This window comes from Propithecus coquereli, unplaced genomic scaffold, assembly GCF_000956105.1.
Source record: "Propithecus coquereli isolate 6110/MARCELLA unplaced genomic scaffold, Pcoq_1.0 Scaffold18, whole genome shotgun sequence".
In the NCBI taxonomy this organism is placed as follows: Eukaryota; Metazoa; Chordata; class Mammalia; order Primates; family Indriidae; genus Propithecus; species Propithecus coquereli.
In genome coordinates this window covers 11246505-11261465 of record NW_012142745.1, presented here as the reverse complement: position 1 = coordinate 11261465, position 14961 = coordinate 11246505, and the positions used below count along the sequence as shown (strand labels likewise).

General features: G+C 42.1%; 1 protein-coding gene across 1 annotated transcript in view; it reads left to right on the top strand.

Annotated features, from left to right (window-relative positions):
- DNER (delta/notch-like EGF repeat containing) overlaps positions 1 to 14961 on the top strand; it is a 361378-nt gene that overhangs the window by 57781 nt on the left and 288636 nt on the right. The window lies entirely within an intron of this gene.

Sequence of the window (14961 nt, the reverse complement as noted above, 5' to 3'; positions counted from 1 at the left end):
ATGCCCGGCTAATTTTTTCTATATATTTTTAGTTTTTCCAATTAATTTCTTTCTATTTTTAGTAGAGACGGGGTCTCGCTCTTGCTCAGGCTGGTTTCGAACTCCTAAGCTCAAACAATCCTCCCGCCTCGGCCTCCCAGAGAGCTAGGATTACAGGCGTGAGCCACCACGCCCGGCCTGTAACCTCTATTTTTTAAGGTCTACTTTTAAAACCTACTATTATAATTTCCTTTTTAATGATGGATTGTACAATTGGAACTGCATAAGTTATGTTTATTTTTTTCAACCTTGACAGCCTTAGAAATTGGACAGAATGTTTCTAATTGTTCCTAAATCTAGAAGAATAGGGGATCAAGGTGAGATTAGATTAGATTTTTGGTGTCTGGGCACTGATTGTTTGAATTGGTTGTCATTCAGATAAAGGAGTAAAATAAATCTATTTTTCCAAGGTCTTTCAGATGGGCAGCTGGAAAATAAAAACAACTCCCTCCCCAAATACCCCTAAATAATAGGCACATTGTTAGCGCTTAATAAAGTCATACTGAATGAAAGAATTCATGTTGAATGAATTGACAAGTCTTTATTTCTAATTTGTGTGAATCTTTGGAAGCACCATTCCAAGATTCAAACAGGATATTGCAACGGAGAGGTCCCACGTGGGTCCCACATAGCAGTTCAAGGATGCTGCTTTGGTAACAGTGTACCTGAAGGCTCTTCCGTAGGGAGGGCACGTTCATTAACACCTGCGCGACTTGCGTCCTTAACCAGCATAAATAGGACCAACAATACCAGTTGGAAGTATTCTCTGACATCGTCACGCAAAATAAAACACGCTTGAAAAGACACTTGACTAAAATTTGCATATGTTAAGGTCATATAGTCACGTGAGAGAATGAGAGTAGGGGAGACTTTTAAATACAGTCAGACACCTTCATGTCTATAGTCACTGCTTGTGCAGGCTGGGTCACCAGAAATTAAGGCAATATGACGCTGCCTCCCCAGCCATAAAGATAGAGGTCTTTCTAGAACTTTATCTTAGACTGACTAGCTGCTTGTGTCTGACTTCGGTAGCATTCTGTTTGATTCCAATTTAATCCACTGTTTCCTTTTTTTATCTTCTTGTTCTCAAATCATTGACTTATGGAAATTTTATGTTTTTAAGGACTGTAAGGAAGAACTAGTTTTTATCAAATCTCATGAAATACCCTTGAAATGCAGGCATGCCTCAAAATTAGGGAGTTGGGAGCCCGACCCCATCTTGGGGTCATGGATGAAGTCATGTTTCCAAAAATAATGAGTTGTTTAGGTGTTACATGTCATTTTCTTGTCACACAGTAGATACTGAACAAACATTTGAATGAATGATGGCTGTTACTTAGCTAACCATGGTAAAACATCTTGGGGGCAAATATCTTTTACTTTGTTACTTATGTACATTACATTAACGTTGAAATTGAAAAACCATTGTCTTTAACATTTTTTCTGACAAGCCTCCATGATGTTTATCTATATCTTCATGTTTATTGCAGCATTATTCATGGTAGCCAAGGTACGGGACCAACCTAAATGTTTGTTGATGGGTACATGGAGAATGCAGTATACATTGGAATATTTTTCAGCCATAAAAAAGAAGGAAATCCTGTCATTTGTGACAACACAGATGAACCTGGAGGACATTATGCTAAGTGAAATAAATCAGACACAGAACTACAAATACTGTGTTCTCACTGATAGGCAGAATCTAAAAAAGTCAAACTCATAGAAGCAGAGAGTAAACAGTGGTTTCGAGGGGCTGAGGGTTGGGGCACAAGTGGACGTGTTGTCGAAGGGCACAAACTTTCAGCTATGAGATGAACAAGTTCTGAGGATCTAAGATATAGCACAGTGACCATAGTTGGTAAAACTGCATTGTCTGTCTGAAATTTGCTAAGAGGGTAGATCTTTAGTGTTCTCACCACACACGCACACACACACACACACACACACACACACACACACACACAGAGACATACCTGTGAGGTGTGTTAATGAATGTGTTAATTAGGTTGACTTGGAAATCATTTTACAACATATATGTATAGTGAATCATCATCCTGTATTCCTCGAATATATACAGTTTTTATTTTTCAAGTATGATTCAATAAACCTGGGAAAAAATAGAGAAAAATTATTGCCTTCATGTTTTTCAGAAAGTAAATGCATTGCACTGTAGTTCCAGAGCTCCGGGACATCAAAATAGCTCAAAAACACATTTGCTGGAATTAAACTCCTCCTGCGAGAATTAATGAATAAGTGCCGAGGTGTGACAGTGGGAACGAAGCTGATAATTTTAAGTATTATAAATAGAAGTGTGGATATCAAGGCACTGGAATTGTTTTAATTATTGACACAAAGTGTCCTGAGAAGAACAGGTTCAAAGAGCTAGAAATTGGCTTCTTTACGTGCCATTTGCGGTGAGTTTTTCTCTTATTTTTTCTTGAACCCCCAACACTCACACTGCGGGTGGCTCTGGACTGGAGCTCAGTCCGTGCTTGGGGTTGGGAGTGTGGTGTAGGGGGCGTATCTGCCCAGGTGTCGGCCCCTGTGCCGCGCGCTTACACAGGGAGGATGTCATTCATCCGCAACAGCACCATCAGGTAGGGACTGTCTTGATCGCCCGCCTTTTTAGACGTGCCACTGAGGCATAGAGAGGTTAAGAAACAAGTCTAAGGTCGCACAGTGAGTAATTGTCAGAATCTGGGTTTGGCCTAGATCTCTTTAATCTGAAAGCTTCTACTTTCAGCCATAAGGAGACCTGTTTCCCCCCAGGCTGCAGGCCATATGTGGTAGCCACAGGCAAAGGAGGGTTTTTCACCGTCACTTCAGTAATGGCCGAGGTGTCTGTGTTAATTTCCCAGGTCCTCACTAACAAATCATCACACATTATGGAAACAAATGTGAATTAGAAATGTATCCTCTCACAGTTCTGGAGGCCACAAGTTGGAAATGGAGGTGTGGGCAGGACCACATCCCTCCAAACACTCCAGGGGAGGATCCTTCTTTGCCCTTTCCAGTTTCTGGTGGTTTCTGGAATTCCGTGGGTTGCGACAGCATAATGTGAATCTCTGCCTTTATCTTCACATGCATCTTCACTTGGCTTTCTTTCCTGTGTTTCTGTGTCTGTTTTCCCTCCAGCCCCCTCCTCCCCTCATGCCCTTCCCCCTGCCTTCTCTCCTCTCCCTCTTCCCCTCTTCTCTTCCCTCCCTTCCCTCCTTCTATTCCCAGGACTTGTCATTACATTTAGGGCCCACCCAATCCAGGATGATTTTGTCTCCAGATCCTTAATTTAATTACATCTGCAAAGACCTCCTTTTCCAAATAAGGTCACAATGTGTAGGTTCTGGGGGTTAGGATGTGGACATATCACATTCTCGGGGGAGGGTCATCATTCAACCCACCACATTTCTTAATTTATGTACCCCAAATTAAACCAAGTTCTTTTTTTAACGAAGGAACAAAAATACTCACCAAATGATCTGTTTGCTGTGAATAATATATACTTTGTTTTATTCATTTAGACCTTCCGAACTGTCTCTTATTTGCCTCTGCACTCCTGGGTCTTAGGCTTATGAAGACTTTGTGAAATCTCTTTTCCTGAATCTGATGGTGTTTAAATGGGTGCCCCCTCACACCCCGAACAAAGGAGTTTTTAAAAGATGCTTTTCTGGTCCCAGTTATTGTTTTTAGCATTTTATTTCCTATTTTTGCTAGTCCCTCCTTTGATTTCATTCCTTTTGCTTCTGTTTTTATTATTTTTTACTTAAAAGTGATTTTTTGTTATTTATTTGTATATTTGATTTCATTCCTTTTGATTATTGTTCTTGATTGTGCCTGGCCTTAATGTGTTTGTGTAAAGAGAGTGTGCAACTTCGCCGAGTGTCGGTGGTGGTGATGGGTCACCACACGTTTCAGTGAGTGCCACTGCCCTATGGGGCAATTTCCTGGGATTTGGCAATGTTTTAGAAACTAGGTCACTGAGCTGTTCATTCTGTTAGGTTCATCTCAGTACCCATATCTGAAAGATGTTCTAAAAATTGCCACGTGCTATTTTAATGATGTTTCTGGTATTTCTTTATGTAGATTTTTTTTTCTTGTAGATTTTAAGACCATAAATTCAACACTTCTAGTTGGGTCAAAATTAAGCTTTTCACTTGTGAAAGATAATATGTTGGTGTTTTCATTAATGTGATCTCAATAATGTAACAGAATGAATTTCAGGTGGCTTGTGAGGACATTCCGATTTGACCTCAAAAATATGAAATGTGTTAATTTGATGGTAGTTTCTGTAGCTAAGAATTATTTAATCTTGTCGTAGGGATTGGAACCTTATATTCTAACACCACATCTGAGACTTACCTGACACATAAGCCTCGCCAGTACTCAAGGGCCAGATAGTTGGAATTCAGGACTGTCTCGGGATAGGGTTTGGCTGCCAGAACCATAGGTAACAAACCACACTAAACATACCCTCTGGAGTGGGGTTTCCAAAATTGCTATTTTTCTCCTTAGGTATTATTAACACTTATTGAAATAAGACCAAACCTCTCCTACACCCTTACCCCGAACCTCCCTCTAAATATGGATTTAAAACAATTTTGCTAAGCTTCTTCATGACTTCTGTATTTTTCTTTGGCATTTTGTAACATGGCTAATTTTACACCAGGGAATTTCAACCGTTAGCTAGTCCTAAGCCGCATATTTTTTCCTATGTTGGGTATTTCCATTTAGAATAATCAGATGGTATAAGGCTTATAGAGCACATGTGTGACTATGAATGTTAAGACACAGCACACACAGGGACAGAAGTCAAAGCGGTAGGAGGTGGATTTATCGAAGCTTGATAGGAGCTGGTTGCACTCCCTGGTCTCCTGCCTGGTGATGGAGGGTTTGCTAGCTAGCTTAATGCAAAGTGAGCCTCAATTAATATTTTTCTCATCAATTCGAACTGCTCAGGCATAGCGGGGAAGTTGCAGAAAAATTGGTGTTGGGCAGGGAGCTGTTGAAGGTGAGGCTATTGCCACAATTGCACACTCTAGCTGTGGCTTGGCGTGTAGGTATTTATAAAAAGAACACACAGAGCCCAAGATACTGGCCATCCACAGGAAAAAATAGTTGTAGATTTGGAGAATTTGTTTGCTTTTTATTTTTGTGGCAAATGGCTCAGGAGAAAAAGCAATGAGCTCCTGGCTGATTTGGGGCTAAGAGTTCTCAGCTTCACCAAAAAAACACCTGAATTTGCTTTCAAAGCTGACTCTGAGAGCCCTGAGAGCTAATGCCTCTGCCGCTGCTGTTGCCAAAAGACGCGTCAGCCTAGGCTGTCCATCTCCAGCAGGACTGGGCAGCAGTTGCCAACAGCAGGGGCAGCTGCCTCCCAAAGCCAAAAATGGCAGATGATTTTCTGCCTCCAAACCTCTAACCCGGGAACTTCGAAGGTACCTTGTGACACGTGAGTGTGACACATGAGCGGAGTGCAGTGGAAAGACTATAGAAGCTGATGGAAACTGGGCCTAATGGAAATGCTCACTGCTGCGCCCAGTGAGACGCAGGTCCAAATTAGCATGCCGGCACCAGAGCTGACAGATCCGAGTACTAACAGCAAATTCTGGGGAGAAGAAAGATCTTGTGTTAGCAGTCGAGCTAATCATCCCTGACCCCACTCATTAACACACTACCCAGGCCTCCGCTGCTCCCTCCTCCCTTCTGTACGATGTGAACAGCTTTTCCCAGCTTCTTTTCCAACTGCCGAAATAAACAATAGCCTTTGTAACCAATGGAAAAAGCAGCAGCAGGTGAAGAACTATTTTTAGACATGCTGAAAGCTCAACGTTGATTACTGTATTTCCATACCTAAAACACCCAAGATGTGAGGCTGAAAAAAAATTGATTTTTTTGCCTGCTTCTGAGCAAAATATCGACTGTCTTCCACGCTCTGGCTTTCTGCCTGACACTTTCTTCTGTCACTTAGGGCAGACACTGGGGAACAGCAGTCAGGTCCCTACCCCTTTATGGTATCTCTTCCAGCTCACCTGGTGGCATTTTGTAACAATTACTGCTCTTCTTTTTTTCCACTTCTCTCTTTAACATAATGTTCACGGGATTCGGATCCTTTGTTTACAGTATTTTGATGTGCACGTGGTCCACGGTTCATTCCCCATTTCCCCTTTGTGACACCCTAGTATATGCATCTGGTGTACTTGCCGTATCATATTGAGAACTTAAGCGTTAGTGGGTCTTACTTGTTATCTCGTTTATTCTGCAGAATAAATCCGCCAGGCGGTTGCCTTATTCATGTTCAGGGACAAAGGAACCAGGGTTGGGAGAGCAGAGGAACCTGCTCGGCTGACCTAGCTAGTCCCAGCAGAACTTGAATCTGAACCCAGCTTCTGACCCAAGACCTCACTCTTTCTTTGAAGACCTTGGCCGCTCTTACCAATTCCATCTCAAACTGTTGTTGACTGCAGGGGTGGGACTCCATTTTTCTTTTGATGTTTCTTCTAGCTCTTTGATTCTGTCATTAAGTAAATCTCTTTGAGTACAGTTTTCCCTTTTTTGAAATGCTACGGTAATGACCAGTAATAGCTAGGATGTCAGATGCCTGTCATTTTTCCTTTTCTAATCGAGACAAATCCATTACGTTCGCCGCTGCCTTTCTCTCTACCGCCAGGGTGCCTGATTTAATTACCCTCACCCTGCACTGTGGTTGTGACGCTGAATCTTAAAAGAGTCGTGCTTGTTGGCGCTTGAACACTTGGCTCGTTCTGATGGGTCACGCTAACCGCATGTTGCTCCTTGGTCTGGCCCCCGTTTGACTGATAGTTGCTTCCCCATGATCCCTTTTGAGACTCAGGGACTTTATTCTGAGATGTCACCTACTGAAGGTCCTTGTGGTCCCCTTGGCTAATATTGCGCCAATTCATTGTTTGGGAATAAAAGAATCCTCCGTCTGTATCCTGATCCAAGGTGCTTTTATCCTCATCCTCCCCTTGCTGAGTTTCCTGGAAGAGACCCCAGGGAGCAGCCAGGGAGGGACTCTCAGCTTGAGGACAGACGGAGATCTGGTCTGGTCCTTCTCTGCCCTCAGCTCCCAAGCAGCATTTCTCCTCCCGCAATTCTGCTTTCCCTGAGACCCTGCTCAGAGATGGTGATGTCTCGAGACACAGAGGGCAGAGAAAAGGAGTGATAGCAGAGCTTACTCGTGGCCAGAGCTTGAGAGAAGTTGCTCAAGTGTCCTTTGAGATGTTAGGAAAATACGGGCAATTAAGAAGACTTTATTTCTCTTTACCCTACCTATCCGCGAGTCATCTGTAAATGTGTTTGTGCCAATTAGAGTCTGTCAGTTGCAAGCAACAGAAATAGACTCTCATTAATTTAAACAAAAAAAGAATTAATTGGAAGCGGCAGGGCAGCTCAGAGCAATGAAGCTGAGGCTGAGCAACCTCCGCTGGAGGAGAGGGACCAGGCAGCTCTGGGAAGCAGGAGCCAGTGACAGGCCTTTCCTGGGCTGCCCTTGGGCAACTCAGCCCTGTTCTCTCTCCAGTTGCCTCACAACTTGAATTAGAGGGAGGCTGAATGTCCGGGCTCCGTCCTGGGCCACCTCGGGGCATGCCTTGATGGGTAGCTCCACGAAGCCTCCGTGGGGGGGGGAAAACCTTGGTGCTTATCCCAGGTGAAGGGCAAATGGAGGAGATGCAGCAAAGCCAATGTGTGTCCCCCACGCAACGGGTTTGTCCCAGGCTTTGTGAATTCTACAGAAAGCATTTCACGGCTGTCTACACCACTGGGCCCTTCAGAACCAGTGACAGACAACGTCAGGTGGAGCAAGCACCAGCTGGGAAGTGACAGTGCCCCATGTTGGGTGACTCTGGGCAGGCAGGTGGGGCACATTTTGACAGGTGAGGGGTACCAGGTAATGAAATACCACAAAAGGGAAGCCTAAAAGAAAACCGTGCGTAGGGGCTGATGGGGAGGGGGTCATTCAGGGAAGGTTGGGAGCAGGTGTGAGGGGCTGAGAGTTAGCATCACAATGCCCATCTTTTCAGGGGAGAAAATTTGGTATTGCAAGTGTGGTGTTCTCCTGAGAGGGTCTGTCCCAACAGGGTGTGTGGGGTGAAGGCTGCTTTTCAGGACTGGCCCTGGGTACGATCGTCAGATAAGAGAAATGCATTTTCATTTGTAAACTCCTTCCCTTTCCTTGGCGATGATGGTCTCCACTAAAGTGTAGTGGACTACTCTTTTTGTTATCTCTCTTGTAAACTGCCTTGAAAACCAGGACTCATACTTCATTCACACTGTGGTATGAGCAAACTAGAATAGTTTAGTGTGGAATATGGGCATTTTTCACTGGACATGGAAGCCCAAACTAAGGGTTGAATCTCCAGCTGATGGAATCTCCTTAGAATATGTGCAAGAGTAGGTAATAGCTCAATTTGTTTTGTGGTGTGTAAGACTCACCTGGGAGTTAAGCTAATGATTTTGATGCCATTGCTTAAGAAGAGATAGCAGAAAGGGAAGAGTTAAGAATCATTCTCATCCACTATGTAGAAGGTATAATGACCCAGGTGCTGGAAATTTTCTGTCATCATGTTGTAGGCTATAAATATAAAGCCCTTCTTGTTATCATCTCAATTTCTGTAGTCCTCGTGTAATCCCACGATGTTCTTAGCTAAAGTCAGTGGTATGTTGGAGCCGGCTCCTACTGGCTTGTAAGAGTTGTGTGTATCTTGGCGTTCGGTGACACCATATCAGTAGCTGAAAATTGGACATGGTGGGAGCATTTATACTGTGGAAATTGGAAACCCTGCAAATCAGGATTTTTTCCCTCAGAGAGCTGATTGTTAAACATTTGTCTGAATATCACTGGATATAATTCATTCTGATGTATTGTGATTACATACTTAATGCTTTCCCTCCTATGGAAGATAACATATTTTAATGTGTAGTACTTATGAGTGTATAAATGTGTAAACTTTCCAAAGAATCTTTGTAGTCAACCTTCAATACTAGCTTTTTTATCTTAAAAGAAAAGGAGAAGAAAGGAAAATGCCGTTTTCTGATTGCAATAGAAATAAATCCTGAAATGACGGCAGATTACAAGTTGACAGTGTTAGCCAAGACCTTTCTCACCTCCTCCTCTTTTCTGGTCTCTTACTGGAAAGAATTACAAGTGCCAGTGACCTGTTAAATTTAATGAGTTCAGGACAGCATATGCTTCGTTCATGGATTTTGGCCTCACGACACAGGTTAGCAGAGACACATTATCGCTTGGTGGGAAGACGCTTACTGTAATTGCAAGCACATTTTCAACAGAGAAAGATTTTGCAAATTAAAAAAAGTATATGGAACAATGGGAATAGAGGAAATGTGTTATTCTGGGGCAAAGTGTACTATTTGAAGAAATGTGTGTAGCTTTTACATTTCAATCAGGGAAGAATAATGTGTCAGGTCATAGATAATCAGAGCACTTATGTAGAGATGTTTACATCTGTTATAACTTGCTTTTATTATCATAATGACTATTATGCATATGCTTAGAATTCCCAATGCAAGACTAAAGATGTAAAAAAAAGAATTCTTTGGAAAACTAGATATTATACAACACCTAAGTCATTTGACATCTCTGAGGCAAAATAAGGAAAAAAAATGTAGAAACAGGATAGCCACAGTGACTTTGGACAGGTTCAATTCAGCACTTATAAGTGGCACAAAAATTGTAGTTATTTCAAGCACTCAAAAGCTCTGCAAAAAGAAAGCCCTAAATAATCAGAATGCAGAACCACTTAAGTGTTACTCCAGGAGTAGTATATGCTTTAGCTTAAATAAAAGACAATTATTTCCATTTACACAGTGGATAGACGATTCTAAGTAGTAGAACGAAATACTTCAAACTTGTAACTTACATAATTTACTTGGCTTTTATTGTGCATCTACTATGTGCCACATACTGTGCTAGATTCTTGGGTTGTAAACACGATCATGACACAGTCCTGTATCTCGATCGAGGAGAAGCCACTGCACCAATAAATGGAAAGAGGAAAAATACAAACACAAGAATGAAAAGGAAGAACTCAGTGCCTCCCCAGTACACTAAAATGATACCTTAAATTTTACTAAGGAGTTAATACATTTATAATTATGAGGATCCTTTTTTAATACAAAAAGGCTACTGATATAAAATGGTACATTTCCATTTCTTTGTTTTCTTCTTATAAGTGTAAATCATGTCCTTTGTGGAACAATTAGAACCTCTAGAGAAGTAAAAAGAAGATAAGTCACTTGTACTCTCCCAGTTCAGAGATGATCACCTTTAAGCATGTTTCTCCCAGAGTATTCTTTATATGTGTGTGTAAATATATCATAGATTTCAAGTTGGAATCATTTACATACACCATTTTATTCTCCATCCTTTCCATTAAACTTCTCATGAGCATCTCTGCACCTCATTGAATATTGAACGAATTGCTTTTTAATCATCAACTGATATTTCATTGTACAGACATATTGTAATTCATGAACATTTCTTCTGTTAGCCTCTGAGGTTGTTTCCAATTTCTTGCTATTATGTCGTAGATATCTTTCATGTAGATATCCATAGCTACCCTATATAAAAATCTTTATGCACATTTCTGAATGATCTTTACCATATAGTCTTAGAAACAGAATTACTGAATCAAACCATTATTGTAATTGTAATAGCTTTTGATATTATACATATTTCCAGATTGCATTTTAGAAGGATTTCCCAGTTTATATTCCTAACCTGCAATGATGTGAATATTCTTAAAGTGTATGCTTTAATATTAGTGTAATAGATACAAGTGGGGAAGTTGAGTTCTGAACAAATGTTTTCAAATTATTACTTTTTACACAGGTGAAATAAGTTTTGCCCTTGCAGTTCCCGCTGCCTGCTTTGTCCTCCCCCAGGTCCCTGCTCCCTGCTTACGTTCAGCACTCTCCTCCCAATCACCTCCTTAGAGAGGCCATCCTGGAGCCCTCCAACCACTTCTTAACCTGTTTTATTTTTCTTCTTCTCATTTGCATTTCTTGATATTAAATATTTACTATTTGCTTATCTATTGTCTCTGGCCTACTGCGTGTGAGTTCCACGAGGACAGGGAGCTTGTCTGGTTTGCTGCGGACCCTGAGTACCTGGTCCGTGCCTGGCGCAGCGTGGGTTCAGTAATCAGAAGCTGGATGGATGTGCCAATAAAGTACGGTCAAAATACTTGTGGAGTTTGGTTGATTTTATATTGTTTATTTTTATTCCTTCTGAAACCCCGAGTGTAATGTTGTGTAACAAGCATCTGTCAGATGTTTAGTTCATCCTATTAGTAACTCAGAGATGGCTGGCTCAAGCCTTTTTCTCCGTCAGTTCTGTTAACTGCACAACTGCATAGATAAGCATAACGGACTAGGTCGGCATCAGCAAAATGCGAATACAAATTTATGGTTATTTGACTTATCAGTTTTGATGTTTGGGATTCTGAATGAAACTGATATAGCACTATGTATTTTTGCATTGTAAGCCATCTGTGTTTACAATGCTTTTCCAAATCATTTTTTTTTTGGCTTTTTAAAATTATTTATTACAGATTTTTCTTGGCAATCCAAGCACTATACTAGTCTGCACTTGTTGGGACTTGTTTAGTTATCACAACTTCTTGTAAAGATGTCTTAAAATTAGAAGGTGAAAATCATACCCAGGGCAGGATTATTGGGTACATAACCCCTGGTTGTATTTACTCACTGCAGCTCTTTCAGACGGCATGGAAAGGAAAGATATAGAAAGAGCAGGAGCTGCCTAAAGTTACAGATCCAGGCAGCAACAGAAAAAAAAAAAAATCTTTACATCCATTTTGTCAAGGAATTGGTCCACCACTTGGTCTCCCTGCAAAGTGGCTAAAGGAATAGATTCCCCCAGACAATTTCTTTCTGGTTGATTACCTCGGAGACGTCTAGCCCTCTTTTCCCCAACCTTATTTCTCAGGACTGTGTCCATATAGTTGTTTGTGCCCACTTGGCTTGCACTTGGCACATGGGCTTGTGAATGCTCCTAATGGCTCTGTCTGCATTCTGATAGGAGCTCTGCAGAGGTAGGAGTGACAGCTCTTTTCTAACTGTTCCCCCCCAGTGCCTTGCTCAGGGCTTGGCACAAGGTCAGCTCCTAGAAAATATTTAACTGAGTGAATGAAAGAAGCTCACAGTAAAAGTGTTCCACAAGGCCAGATTAGGTAAACTCTCCACCAACATTTACACAGGGTGACCGTAATTCCTGATTTTAATGGCACCCCTTTTGCTCTAAAAGTGTCCAGGTTTGGAGGATAATTTACAGAGTCATCTTACATTTTCAGGTACTATTGACAGATTGGTGAACATATTTGCAGTGGCTAAAAGAAGGTGCAACTCAATTTGTACAAAATACATGGTCTATTTCTAGGGCTTAGAAGAGCTTCAATTGTCCCAAAAGGACAGGTCAAGAGGGATCTATAATGTTGTTCAGCACAACCTTGATCCTGTTCCCTTATTAACTACAACTTACTACTTTAGTAGCAAATACCCTGGGCTTCTTGCTTGTTCAATATCCAGTCCCATTTGAAATGCTTTAAAATTTTTTCCTGCTAAAGGGCATGAAAACCATGGCTTCTTTGACTCTGACTCCAGGGGCTGGCACCCTCTCCAGGGTCTGGCTTTAGCTATGTTCCTGTCAACAACACATTCTGCAGACTTCAACAGTTACTTATTACTCTTTTTTTCATAGAGTGATACTTACAGCTGATAGGAAACCTCTGAGAGGACCTTGTGCAGCAAAGTGCCCATTGCATTTTAAAAATTATAGCTATAAATTCAGCATAAACATCTCTAAGGAATCATCCATTCACCTCTTAACTGCCAGGATCGAACAGCCTCAGAAACCTGCAGCTGAAGCTCTCAGGTGACCACTGAGTTTGGGAGCATCTCCACATGCCACAATACTGAAAAAAGCTCTCTTAGAAATCATGACAACCACCATACTTGGTGGAAGAACGGTGTTTAGGCAAAGTGTAATAACTAGTGACTTTTAGGAATGTTGGGGTCAAGTTCAGGGCTGATCCTTGGTCTGGCATTGTTAGGGTTTTCATTAATCTGCATGGTGAATGGCACCGAGGGTGTGCTCACTAGCTGTGCAAACCCGTTAAGCATTTGCTGAGCGGTGGCTTTGCGCAAAGCACTGAGGTAGACATGAGGCGTTCACATGGTTCTTACCCTTCAAGGTTCTTTGCGATGAGGTTGGGCAGCCATCATCTGGGCAGGTAAGAAAATAATTGACTTTGAGAAATTAGAAAAAAGATCACAAAATGAAGGGACTGCTTTGGAGCACACACAAGGAAAGAAAACAATGACATAGAGACAGAATGTAGGAAAAGGGCTAGGTATTGCAAAAGTGACACTGTGTGTACTATGATAACATACGGCCAACATTTATTGATGCCCAACTATTGTCCAGGCTGTTAGGCACTTTACATGGATTTCACTTAACCCTGGCAAAGTGGGTTACAAGTGGGCATTGTTACTACCATCATCATCATCTCCATTTTACCAGGGAGGAAACTGAGGTATGCGTGGCTTAGGTAACCTACCTAAGGTTTGACAGCTAGAAAGCTGCAGAACTGGGGTTGAAGTTCATGCATACTTGTTCCAGGGCCTGTGCTCCTATCTGCTGTGCTACCCTCCTCCCCAGGTTCAAGGCTGTAGGAGTCATCCTGCCACTCAATAAAGTCCATGCAGACCGGGCGCGGTGGCTCATGCCTGTAATCCTAGCACTCTGGGAGGCCGAGGCGGGTGGATCGCTCAAGGTCAGGAGTTGGAGACCAGCCTGAGCAAGAGCAAGACCCCGTCTCTACTAAAAAAAAAAGAAAGAGATGATCTGGACAACTAAAAATATATATATATAAAATTAGCTGGGCATGGTGGCACATGCCTGTAGTCCCAGTTACTCGGGAGGCTGAGGCAGGAGGATTGCTTGAGCCCAGGAGTTTGAGGTTGCTGTGAGCTAGGATGATGCCACAGCACTCTAGCCCAGGCAACAGAGCCAGACTCTGTCTCAAAAAAAAAAATAAATAAATAAATAAAGTCCATGCAATAATTCCAAGTGCATGATGTTTTCCAATCTACAAAGACCTTTGCACCACATCACCTCCTCTGATTTAGACAGACAGCCTGAGACAGCTGTCATCACATTCTTCAGTGGGAAACTGAAGCCCGTGGAGGATAGAATTTGCCTAAGACCACACAGCCAGTAATTCTTGAGCTCTCCATGCTATTTGAATTCTTTATTTTTTTTTAAGCTTCCATATTCTATGTGCTTCCATGGCCTCAGGCAATATGTAAGTAATGCTCTCATGATACTTGATCCAACTCACACCGCTATTGGACTATTCTGTCCAATGTGGTTGTCTGCATTTATGGGGATTGTTTATACTACAGAAGAGTTTGGTGTGATGCAGGGAGAAACTTGTTTTTATTGCAAAAATCTATGGAGGAAGTCTTAAAGTTCTGTCTGCAGAGGAGCCAGATGGCTTGGGCAGTTTTTATACAGTCTGCTTGCAGAAGGGGCAGTGGCTCACTCAGAGACCTGCCACTTCTGTGACTCAACTGGCTTGAGGGCAGGGCTTACCTTGTTCTTCTCTGGCCAGGAGCCAAAGGCCAGACAGACTGCTGTGGTAATGTTTTTCTGCCTGAAAGTTTGTCATGCGTTGTCATTTCTGAAGTCCCTGACCTTGTTGAACCTTGACGTTTGTGCCCAACAGGCCAAGCTAAGTGTCTCACTTCGCTTTTCCCCCATGGTATTTTCAGCTGGCATCTGTCACTGCAGGGAGGAAGTGATGCACTTTGCAAAACTTTGTAAAAATTCTGTCCAAGTGGCTTTCTCCTTGTTAGAGAAGAAGG